Here is a 12,287-nt window from a genome sequence, read left to right as displayed (position 1 = left end):
TGTACAGTCACAGCTTCAATGCTTATATAAAAGCATAATTTCTTGACAAAGTACAGATCTAAACCTAATTGAGAGTGTTGAAAATGCTTCCCCTCCAATCTGACAGAGTTTGAGCTATTTTGTAAGAAAGAATTGGAAAACATTTCTCTCTTCTTCAACACTTTCAGTTTCAATTTTGAGATTTGTGGCAAAAACAGTAAAATTATCAGGTTAAAGAAACTGAAACGAGGCAGAGACAAAGTCCAAAAACTTGTAGATTAAGTATTTTCATGGTTTGTTGATCAAAATACCGAGATATGACATTCTTTTTTGTTTTATTTTCAACAAGGCATTGAGCTAAACTCAGATCTTACCAGTTGTTTTCAGATCTTCTATAACCTCTAGTTGTTAAATAAACTAATCAATAAAGTTGCCAGATATTTGCTTCAAGATTCAAATATTTAAAGGAGCCACTAGTTTTTCTCTGGTTTGTGATGATTTCTTCTGGTATGCCTAATCATGTCAAATCAAGGCAGAGGCAAGTTGGAAAAGTATAAATCAGTGATCAGGGGAAACATACTGATGAGTTTGAAATGAAATGAAACAAGCAAGTTTCTAAACTTTGCAGGTTTTTAATTAGAGATCTGCGTAGGAACCATTTTTCTGCATGGTAACAAACAAGGTTTCTCATAAAAACTTTATAGTTTTACTTTCAGTTTTTTCTCCATTTCATACACACCCTCTTTAATTCAGTACTTTACACTGCAGAACCAAACCTTTTTTCCTCTGTAGAAAATTGACGACTTTCTCTTCTCGTCATATCTGCCTGCGTCGTTGTGGCAGAAAGCAGGAAGGACAGACTCATTTGTTGCCCTGTTGCTCTCTGTAACTATGGAAACTCCCTACTGCCATGTTGGTTTGGTACGAGACCCTCAAAAAGGAGATGACTACAGACACCACAGAGAAGTTTGAAAAGTTGATCGATTCAGATTATTGAGTGGTTCTTCCAGGTTCAGAGGAGAACAGGTGAACTGGTTTTATTGGAAGTTGAATGTTTTTGGGATAAGTTAAAAATTGTGTAGGCTTGAACAGGCAGCTGAGTAGCTACAGATGGCTGTGGTGAGATTCTCAACATGAACCAGAGGAGCAGTGAGGAGATTCACGCAGAGAGACTTGAGGCAGCGCAGTGAACTCTTGAGGTGAACAACAGAGAGGTAAGAAGAGGAAAGGGGTCAGAAACTCAGGAGTGAGCAGCATGAGGAGGAGGATGATGCCACGCTGTTTGGCTGTGTTCAGTTCTCCCAGTTGGCAACTGGAAAAGAAATGACAATTTTTTTCAATAACAATTTTGCTGCTCAACCCAGAGATCCATTGTCCTCACAAATGTGGCCTCATTTAAAGGGTAATAAACAGAATTTCCAACAATATAAAACAAAAAGAACCTGAGTGAAGTACAAAAATGGTATCAATGTTTGTGCAGCAAAATCAGACAGAAATGGTGTCAATCAGCTCAACTACGTTTGTGCAGCAAAATGTTTTGTTTGTGCTGCTTTGAAGATATTAATGAAAGTTTAAAGGTCAACCAGCCCCCCCCACTTTCACAAAATCAAAACGCCCTTTAAACTTTAATATCTTCAAAGCCAAAGCAGCACAAACAAAAATTTTTGCTGCACAAACATAATTGAGATGATTGATAACTCAACTATGTTTGATTTGAAGAAGGTGGTGCAGGGGCTGGTTGACCTTTCATAACCTCTGTAAACATTTCTTAATATATTTAAAATGATAATGGCCCAAATGAAAATTTTGTTGCACAAACATTTGACACTATTTTTTGTCTGATTTGAAGAAGTTGGAGTGGCCAATTTCACAAAAAGAAATGATAAAGCAACCAAACACCAATGTCCTTATTACTTCCTTTCTTCGTAGTGATGAGTTTATATAAAATATTGTTTTTTTTATAACTTGTTTTAGTAGATTTTGTTCAATCGAACCTGCTAAGAAGCAGCAGGTTTTTCACAGCACTGGGAGCATAAAATGGTGATTTGCTGAAGCCTGAGCGTCACCAGCCCTGACAATAACAGTGACTATTATTACTCATCCATCTTGCAGCAAAAATATTATTACCTTATGCTAAATGTCAAAAATTATTGTAAATTATGTATCTGTGCACCTATTTATCTGAATATTTGCAGGTCAAGGTCTCTCCTCTATAAAATCTTGGTCTTATCACAGTTCTCATTCAAACAAAGGGGAAAGGTCAGGATCGTCTTCCTTATTTAATCAAACAGCCATTAGCGAGCGTTATGTAAATTGGGAATCCAGCTCTGTGTGAACACCGATACATATAGGCTACAGTCCCTCTGTTAAAGTGCTTTAAAACTCAGCCACATGTGCAGCGATCGTTTGTCTCTGAGGGGCTCGGTTGCAGTGAACTTTCTCCAGAAGTAATTACACCTTTATATTCATCTATCTCTGTAATTATACCCTTAGCAGCCATCCTGCTCTGTACCACTGAGCAGAGAAGCAATAAATTAGTGAATCAAATGTTTTCAGTTCCCCAGTGAAGCAGGGATCATTAATTTCATTTTATGTTTTTTTTTTTTTGGAACCACAGATGAAAACAATGCGGGTTTACAGGCAGCTGTAATCTTGCAACAGATTTCACTGATAGCACATGCAGCAGTATTTGTTTCCAAGGATCATATGAACTTCAGGGCATCCTAAATTTTCATTGCACTTTGTTTATCATGCCAAACATAAAAAAAAAAAAAAAATCATAATTTTCTATTCATCAATGAGAAAATCCTCTTTATTATGTCTTCTATAAAGTGTACACAACCACTTGCAGTTCAGAATCGATGATCCAGAAAATATAATTTTACAAAGTGGGAGTTCATTTATTACATTTATTACTTCTGTGGACTTTACATCTTTGCTGTACGTTCAACACCTACTTGCGTGATATTCACATCCTTTGATTTTTTTTTTATGGTATTTTGCTTGGACATTGTATCATAGATCATCACTAGGTACCACATAATTGGGAAGCTAAGTTGCCTTAAGGCACATACTATGACATAACTCTAAACGTACCAAGACACAGTCATCCAGACTGACAGGCCAAGCAAGAAGAAGAGCATCAATCAGAGAAGCAGCCAAGAAGCCATGGTAGCTCTGGAGGAGCTGCAGAGAGCCATAGCAAAGTCTGCTGCTGACAGGACAATTATGAGTCTAACATCTCCTTGAACACCCCAACTGTCAAAGATATAAATAAAAATGAAAGTTATTTTATGACATATAATTTGTCATTGTCACTGAGCCAGCAAAAGCCTGGAAACAGTTTAATCGCTCTGGGAGGAACAGAATGGAGCAAAGTCACCATGTTGACTAAAATTACATCTGTGTGCTGTTTACAATACGCTTCTGCAAAGTTTAAACACCATTTTCATTTTCTTCTTACTGCAATTATGAAATGTATGCTTTCTCAAAGTTACTTTCCCTCCAGCTTTTGTGACATAAAAAGGAAAATAAGCAACATATAATTATATAAGTAAACTAAAAGATTCATATAAACAGAATACAAAATATGGTTAAAAGAGTATCAATCAACAACAACAACAAAAAAAATATTTATTTATTTATTTATTTATTTATTTATTTATTTATTTATTTATTTATTTATTTATTTATTTATTTATTTATTTATTTATTTATTAAATATGTCAGAACATTTCATAATATGCTTCAAAACTGCTGGACAATATGTTTACATTCAAGGAAGCAAAATAAAAAGTAAAAAAAATTAAGCGGATAAGAGAAATGCAGCTTTGAGAATTGCATGTGTTGAATCACGGAGCCATGAAATTGGATTTTAATTAAAAACCATGGTGATAAATTGCCAATTAATTCAATTAACTTATAACTCAGAATTTGATTAAAAACGGCCATAAATATTTACTTCATTATTTGTTTCCATTTGTTTAATTTATCTTTTGCAGCACAAAGTTTAAAGGTTGTTAAACGTGTCTAGCCAACAAATAAATGTAATATTATCACTGTAAATTGCATTATACTTTAGTTTTTATCTAATTATTGTGTTAAATAATAGTTTTTACGGAAGTAAATATTTGTTTGCAAGGCTTTCAGCGAAGGAAGTGGAAAATGCACTAAGTATAAAACATTTGACAACAGAAAGGACAAACAATGAAACATTAAATAAAATCACATCTAATGTATTTTTACTGCATATTTCACAATAAATGTTATATAAATGCACTTAGCCAGATAGAAAATCTCCTTAAGAGCTACATAATTATGCAGGTGTTTGATTCAGACATAGTTTGCAGAGTAATGCCATTTTTTCTACGTCTTATGATCTGAAAAAAATGTGACATTAGTTGAAAAATCTAGCATAAATTAGTCTAAAAACACTTTTTTATTGATCTATTGAGTGTTTCTAAAACTTCACGACGTCTCTCAGTTTAGGCATGCTGCTTTTTCATGTCAGTAGGTTTTTGCATCATTTCTTTTCAAAAATCTAAATCTACTGTCCTATGACTTTATTTTTAGCCTTTGACGTTTTTTTTTTTTTCTGAGTCAGAACACATCATGATAAATAACTTAACAACATGAATACATTGTTAATTATCTTGTTAATTATCCATTTTCTAAGCTACCTTTCTTAGCGGACAGCCCACACAGATTCTGTTATAATTTGAGTCTTCTGCGCATAGAAACAGGTTCATTGTTCTTTTTTCTCAATCAAATCTTGACACAGAGAATGATTATGAACATAGATGAGGGGCGAAACACAGCGGGAGGAAACAGGAGACATAAACAGGTACTGAAAACAGAAAAAAAAAAAACTAAAGGGAGAGCTGGAAGGACAGAGAGTGCCAGAAAAAGAAATGATTGGCATAAAATTCAGCTGCCGTGCCGCCTGGGCCCAATTAGGACGCCATTATGGAATCACTATAATAACGCATCATTTAGCATGCTGTATTTCTGCTCCATCTAGTGAAGGCTCACCATCGCAGAGCGCCATTATTTTTACTTCCTCCTTCGGCGATGGATCTAGACAAAGAGTGGGAGAACAAAGGCTGTGTGTGGGTGATACTTATTATTCTACAGGCTGACCTGAAGTGAAGACTCGCTGCCTTACCTCCTGCATGGAGAGAAAGTTCAGGTCTTTCCCATTTGCTTATCTGCACCTCTGTTAGTCTTTATAGACTATGTCACAAAGCTGTAGGGCAAAGTAGAGATTTGGTTTTTAAGAAATAAGAGCATCAGGTGCACACGATGGGGAAAAAAAAAATCTTCATTTTACTGTATTTCAGAGATAATTACACTACACTTCCATATTCAACAAGTGGAGGGGTTTTTTGTTGTTTTTTTAAGTGTGGGAATACCAATAATTATTATTTTTTGCTTATCTATTGGAAAGACACCACTTAATCACATTTTTACTCTAAAAGTAACTTCAACAAAAGAGAATTCAACATTTGCTTGCCTGTAGTTTTTGTTTCTTTCCGTGCTGCCGTGTTGTGTTTTGATCACTTTTGGTTTACTTGTGATCAGCCTTAGTTTATGTCTTTCGTCAGGATTTTCTTAGTTGTTGTTTACGTCTCTGTTGTTCATTATGTCTGTTTATCCCAGAGTTTATTTAAATATTAAATAATACAAAAAACATGACAATTTCTGCATCTTTCAAAAAAAAAGAAAAAAAGTAATAGACCAGGTTTGTTCTCAGGAGCTAATAGTAGGGAAAACAATTTAGCATTTCGAGGAAAAAAGCAAACAAAGAGGATTTGAAATCTGTAATTCAGCCCACCATCAGAACAGCTGGTTCTCATTAAAAATTAAAGCCCTCAGCTTTGCCTACACACAGTGATCACGGCGTGCATTTAGGACGCTTGAATCATCTCCTTTAATTTCTGCTGTGTGTGGACTTCCAGCCTTGTCTCAGCACAATAATGTGATGCTCAGGAAGATTGTTACCCCGGGATGTAAAGTTTGTGCTGCTGGGGCTTTCTTCTCCTCCCAGCCAGCACAATATGCTGGCAGAAACATCAGCCGCCGCACAGAGACGCCATCTGTCTCTGCATTCATTACTCCCCTCAGAAAGGAAGCGCAGGCCTCCTGCAAACTCCCAGCAGTTTAGCTGATAAATAAGCAGTCACAAAACTTGGCAGGGTTGCACAAGTAACACAAAGAAGACAAGAAAGTGACTCACAGGCTGATTCATGGAGCTTTTACCACTTCAATTCTTTCTAATTTTGGTAGCCTGGACGCTGCTCACAGTGGCCAACCTCTGAGTCAAATCATTTGTTATTTCTGGACGTCTTGTCGTGATCAAGCAAGGACTCTTAGCATATGGTAGGTAAAATATGCCAAAACAATTATATTTTGTCAGTATGTGGCTTAAAAGTAGTTTCCTGACTAATGTGAGTAATATAAAGATTATAAATGTCGAATTTGTTTGTGCAACGTCAATTTTCTCTTTTGTGATGCAGTGTCATTAAGAGTAAATAACTGTATTCCTGAACTGTATGAGAAAATAAAAATAACATACAGGCAAGGGAAAACGGTGACCTCCATGAGTCTCATACTCAGTGAGAGAAAGTTTCAAGTCAAACAATTTATTAAATAACCTGAGCTCCAACTGACAGACACAGTTTGGTTCTGCATTTAATGGCCCAGTATGGAAATTACAAATGATCCTCTAGTTTCTTCCCAAACTCGACTAAAGCAAAACATTTAATGGTGATCATGAATGAAATATCAGGTGTTAAACATCTACAGTAAACCAATTCTGTCTGGAAAGCAACCTCAGGGAAATGTGTGTCCACCTCTGTTATCCCTGCGACTTTTTTTCTGATGCTTCCCCGCTGCCGAGTTTGACATTTTCACCAATAATTTTAATCTGGTATAGATCTCTGTGAGCAGAGGGAATCATGAAAGGGGGAGGAAAAAGCTATATTTAAACACATTTTAAATTTGAAGTGCATCCAGCTCTTGTGCAATCTGGAGGTGGGTGTGCTTCTAAACCTAGGCGTCCTCAATTGGTAATTAAGTGATCGTCTATCTATCTATCTATCTATCTATCTATCTATCTATCTATCTATCTATCTATCTATCTATCTATCTATCTATCTATCTATCTATCTATCTATCTATCTATCTATCTATCTATCTATCTATCTATCTATCTATCTATCTATCTATCTATCTATCTATCTATCTATCTATCAATAGATTATAAAATCACTCTTTCATTCTGTCCTATTATTCGAACAACATTGAACAGAATTTTGTTTTTCTGGCTAGAAGTCAGAAAGTGAGAAAAAAAAAAGGTCTGTGTCTTTTTATGTTGCGTATTTAACTTCAACCGTTCACAAAGACTTCAACTGTTTCAGGTTTCACTGTTCGGGGATTTTTGTTTCGCTACCTTGTCTTTCTTGAGTACTTTCCTTGACAGTCGTGGGAGAAACCGGAGGAAGCGAAGATGTAAAACCTTAGAAGGTGAAACAAGGGCCCTTAAGAACAGAACGAAGGCGCAACATTAGAGATAAAAAGGGTTCTTTGAACTGATGGCACATGTTCACTATTCTGCTATGAACACGAACAAAACACAAGATTGCACAAACTCCAACATGTTTTTTTAAAAACAAACACGCAGAGGAAAACTCTCGCTGCTTGCGAGGAGCTGCGTGACCACTGAGTCAAACTCCCTCTGCGCCAACGATACAAAAGGACTGAACGAAAGTGCTCTAAAGGCTTGTAATGAAAGAATTTAAGCTCAATCAGCTACTAGAAAAGAACATCAGCTAAAAGCCCCACGGCAGAAGCCTAATTGCGCTAATCACTACAAATGAGCGTAAAGCAACGTATCTAGAAAGAGGATGCAAACCGTCTGTGTGAGTGCAAAGTTAGGAGTAATTACAGACTCACGCAGGCTTCTGAGGCAATTAGGTTATACGTATCTACTGAAAAGCGTTGAGGCGAATATAAAATGTGTATCTATCAACATTTTGTTTGTTTTTTTGTTGTTCCTTTTTATGCAGATTGCACACAGAGGTACGTCGTTCGTGTATGAACAGTCAAGCCTTAGCCTTTCCTGCATTAAAAGTGTTCTCTCAAAGGGTGTTACACTCTCCTTAGGCTGTAATTGTCCAGGACAGACGGGCGAAATCACAGCTGAAGGAGTTCTCTCTGAGAGCAGGTGTTATCTGCATTTTCTCCGTGCACCGCTGAATGCCGTAATTACTTCTATTGCATTTCAGGAGCCGGCTCAGCACTCACACAGAGAGAGCTATCACTTCCCCCTCAACAGCTTCCCCTCTCAATCTCACACATGTGCATCAAGCAGGCGAATTGCATGATTTTTTTTTATTTCATATGTACTTAAAAAAAATAAAAGTAAATAAATCTAAGCATGTGTTTTATGAATCTTTCTGTCACCTCTGCATAGCCAATGAACTCAGCACCGTCTCTAAGCAGGCTAGTATTCACAGCCTCCCTCTCACAACCACATGGTCTGATAATTAATCAGTGGAGACTGCTTGAGAGAGCCAATTTGTATCCATGAGAAGCAGAAAACTCAAGCTTTGGATTTCAAGTGTCGTGCAAAAAATGGATTAAGCCCTTTTTTTATTTTTTATTTTTTTATTTTTTTTTACTGAAATCATAAACTGCACTAATTTAATAGCTCCTGGAAGATGAAACACGTTTTACAAAAGGAACGCATGAGTAATAACCCAGAGGATGCACAAGATATTTTCATTTTAGGGACACAAAGTAGTGAAAATAGTCAAAAACTAGGCCAAACCTAGAGTCTCCAAAATGCAAATGAGGATTAATAAAAGCTCAGAATAGGCATGTGTAGTAATAATGGGAGAAAAAAGAGATTTTATTCACGGAGTTTTGTCTTTTAATGGGTTATTGTGGAAACCAAAGTGCTGTTTAAAATACTCAGACGGCGGATATCTTAATAAAACTGGTTATTTAATCATCTGTTGCCTATTGAAAAAGATCTCCTGTAATGAAATAAGTCATGAAATGATGAATACAGGACAGTGTCGTATTTGACAGCTGACATGTTTCTTCTGTTTTGTCACACTGACATGTTTTAGACCATCACATGCATTTAGATAACATGAGTAAGCACGAAAAGAAGTGGAAAATACTAACTAAGGAGCCAGTTTATAATCCAAATACCTTCATTAAGACAGTATTCTTCCTCATTCTGAAATCCCTAATTAAGGGTGATTAACTTTATGTTTTGCAAAGTCAGGCTGAGTTCAGCTGGATTTAATTTCCCTTGCGACATGCTGGCCTGATTGCGGCCCGTACCGCAAAATAAACACATTTTGCTTAATTAGAACTTGACGCACAGCATAAAGCAGGTTCTAAGATCCCGAGAAGAAAAAAAAAAAATAATCATAACACAATCCAACACAAATCAAAGAAGATATGAAAAGCAAGTTATTGGCATTTGTCAGCTTAGAAAGGATTACAAAAGGATTACTTCTGGGGTGTTGGGATTCCAGCTGTAAGAAAATAGACGTACATCCTTGGAGAGAAACGTCTCAATGTCTCAAGAACTACAAGCGTCACTGGCCTCTTGTAAGACTGGCTTTCTTGGTTCAGGATCCAGGGAAGAGTTACAAGGTGAAAAGTCACAAAAAGTATCTTGATGTCTCGAAAACCTTTGAACAGTCTGGACTGAAGAGACAACAATTGAATGTTTTTAAAGTGAATCCAAAGAGGTATTGTTACGGCGTTTCAGGATCTGGGAGACTTGTTAATGAAACTGTAAAATCTGCCTGAAAATCACGACAAGTAACGTTTCAGGTCGGCTTCGTGTGATATACAATATTTGTCTGATATATTAGAAATGTATTTTTTTACGCCGTTGGTTGTGATTTTTCTGCAGAGGGTTTTTATTTTCTTGTGTTCCAGGGCTGCTACTTGTGGCGCCGTGGTTCAAATCCAGTTCAGCCAGTTCCAGATAACAAGTGACTTTGTTTTCCTTCTTCATCAAAGTAAAAGCATCCCTGTTTCCATCTGCATTTGTTTTTGCAGTGATTTACTTAAAAAATCCATTTTTTTAAACAGAGTTAGAAGCATGGCACGAACGCCCCTCTGTTCCTGCTTTTAAATCTCTTATATGCACCTAAATTTGTGCTCTAAGCCGGACCAGACAATGTCTCTCCCTCAGGGACAGGAGACTGAACCTCTCCATTTATAAGCACCAAGCTGCTGACCTGATGTGGATCTCGAACGTTTCCAGCATCTCCCCCTCGGCCACAGTGGAAATGTGCTTGTACTTTTCCATTTGATTTGGTGTCAGCGGTCAGCCACGATAACGGGTAAACACTGTAGCTCACCGAGGGTTCCGCTGATTCTGAAAAATAGAAACTTTTATCAGGAACACTGCGGTGGAGATGTTTTAGTTTAGAATACAGGTGAGGAGGAGGATTTTGGATACTTTCTGTGGAAGCATGGCTGGTGGTAATGGACCATGTTAAACGCCGGGGAGATGGCTCGCTGCCTCTCTGCTTCTCACTTGGTCTCCATTAGATGAAGTGATCAGAGAGCGACGCGCAGAGAGGCAAAGAAGGAGACATTAAAGTCGCTGAAGGTCTCATGACCACCACAGCAGTGAACAGTTAGTTTTTCTTTAGTTATGTGATGCAAATACAGTGGAAATGCATGAAATCGTACACAGCCGTGGGTCTACCGTAGAATCATCTAAATATCTCTTGCTTCATATTTTATTGATGACCATTTCAATTGTGCCTTCATGGAGCACTGATATAAATTTTCCGTATGAAGGTAAAGCTGTTTTTTATTTTTTTATTTCTATAAAATCCACTACTTCCTGTTTGGTTCCCACCTGAGGCATCAGCTGTTCTGTGTTTTCTGTATATTTTAGTTTCTGACACTACATTTGTTTGTTCAGAAATATGCAAGACCTCTTTGTAAGCACTAAAGGGAGCAAGTTTCTTTATTGTGTTGTTTGTAATTCTTTATTATTATTATTATTTTATTTTTTTTGCCGTCAAATTAAGTGTTCAATAATGCACTTCAGACATCCTTGTTCAAACCGAGTGTTTTATTAAGTAATATTTGTCTTTTTCTTGTGATGAACTTCATGTTCTTTTATAAACACATAGACTCGACTTTTATTTAAACATTTCTCCATCTTTTCAACATCACATCTCACTGGTGCCTTTATTTATGCAACTGATATGCAGCTTCTCTTTAATTATAAGCTCAAGTTGAAAGATTTCCATCCAACATTTGGTTCCCTTTGAAGATTTCAACATTTAATTAGGTTTTTGTTGTAGACATCTTTTTTTCAGTTTTTCACCTTAATTTTTTCTATAAAAATAAGCATTTAAAACAAAAATTAGGTTTTACTTCCAGACTTTGCTTGAATTCAAGTTAATTGATTTTTTTTTTTTTATCCCCAAAGCAATTAAATTATTTCCTATACAATAATACTAATTACGTGTTACAATATCAAAGCCTTAAAACAACCATGACCTTATCTGGACCAGAACAGCACCGTCTCAAGCTTATTATAGCTTCTCATGTTGGGAACATTTAAAGCTCAATTTTAGGAGGAACGTACGAGAAAAATTTTCCTTTGACTTTGCAAGAAATGTTGCATATTTCCTTTTAGTGCTGTTTCATTTCGAAACGACTCGTCAGCACTGTAAAGTTGCCAGACACAGTTTGGCTTCATAGAAATCAGGCAAAAAGCTCTTTTAGTGTTTTTGGTTTCAGATGTCAGACTGACCTCTGTTATTGACAGTCATCTATAGTTTATTAAAAACAAAGTAATCAGCTTCTTTGTTACAGCTCCTTTTTTTAGGGATCTAAAAGTTACAGTAAAAAAAAAATCCACCAAGTACTTCTTTGGTGTTTCTCTCACTTAGTAGCTGCTTAGGTTTCTTGTATATTATAGAAAACCTAGACAGTTTTCCACTTGTTTCATGTTCAAGCTTCACTTCAACTCAGCGGTTTTCTCTGCATGACTTTTCTTTGCTGCTCCTTCACCTAAATTTCCCCACGCAGGAACATTAAAAAATAAATCTGTCCTATTCGATTCTATCCTGTTCTTATTGCGACTTTTTGGGTTTTTATGTTTTGATTCTTTCTTATATTTCTATATAGGTTATTTGAGAGTTGCCAGTGTCTCATTTGTGCAGTTTTGTAGTTTAATCTTGTGTAAATTTGTATATATTTCTGTGTTAATCGTTGTTTCCTCTAACAGTTGATCTCGATAATTAGCTCTA

Source organism: Gambusia affinis, linkage group LG10, assembly GCF_019740435.1.
Source record: "Gambusia affinis linkage group LG10, SWU_Gaff_1.0, whole genome shotgun sequence".
In the NCBI taxonomy this organism is placed as follows: Eukaryota; Metazoa; Chordata; class Actinopteri; order Cyprinodontiformes; family Poeciliidae; genus Gambusia; species Gambusia affinis.
The sequence above is the reverse complement of the archived record's forward strand: the minus strand, read 5'-3'. Positions refer to the sequence as shown.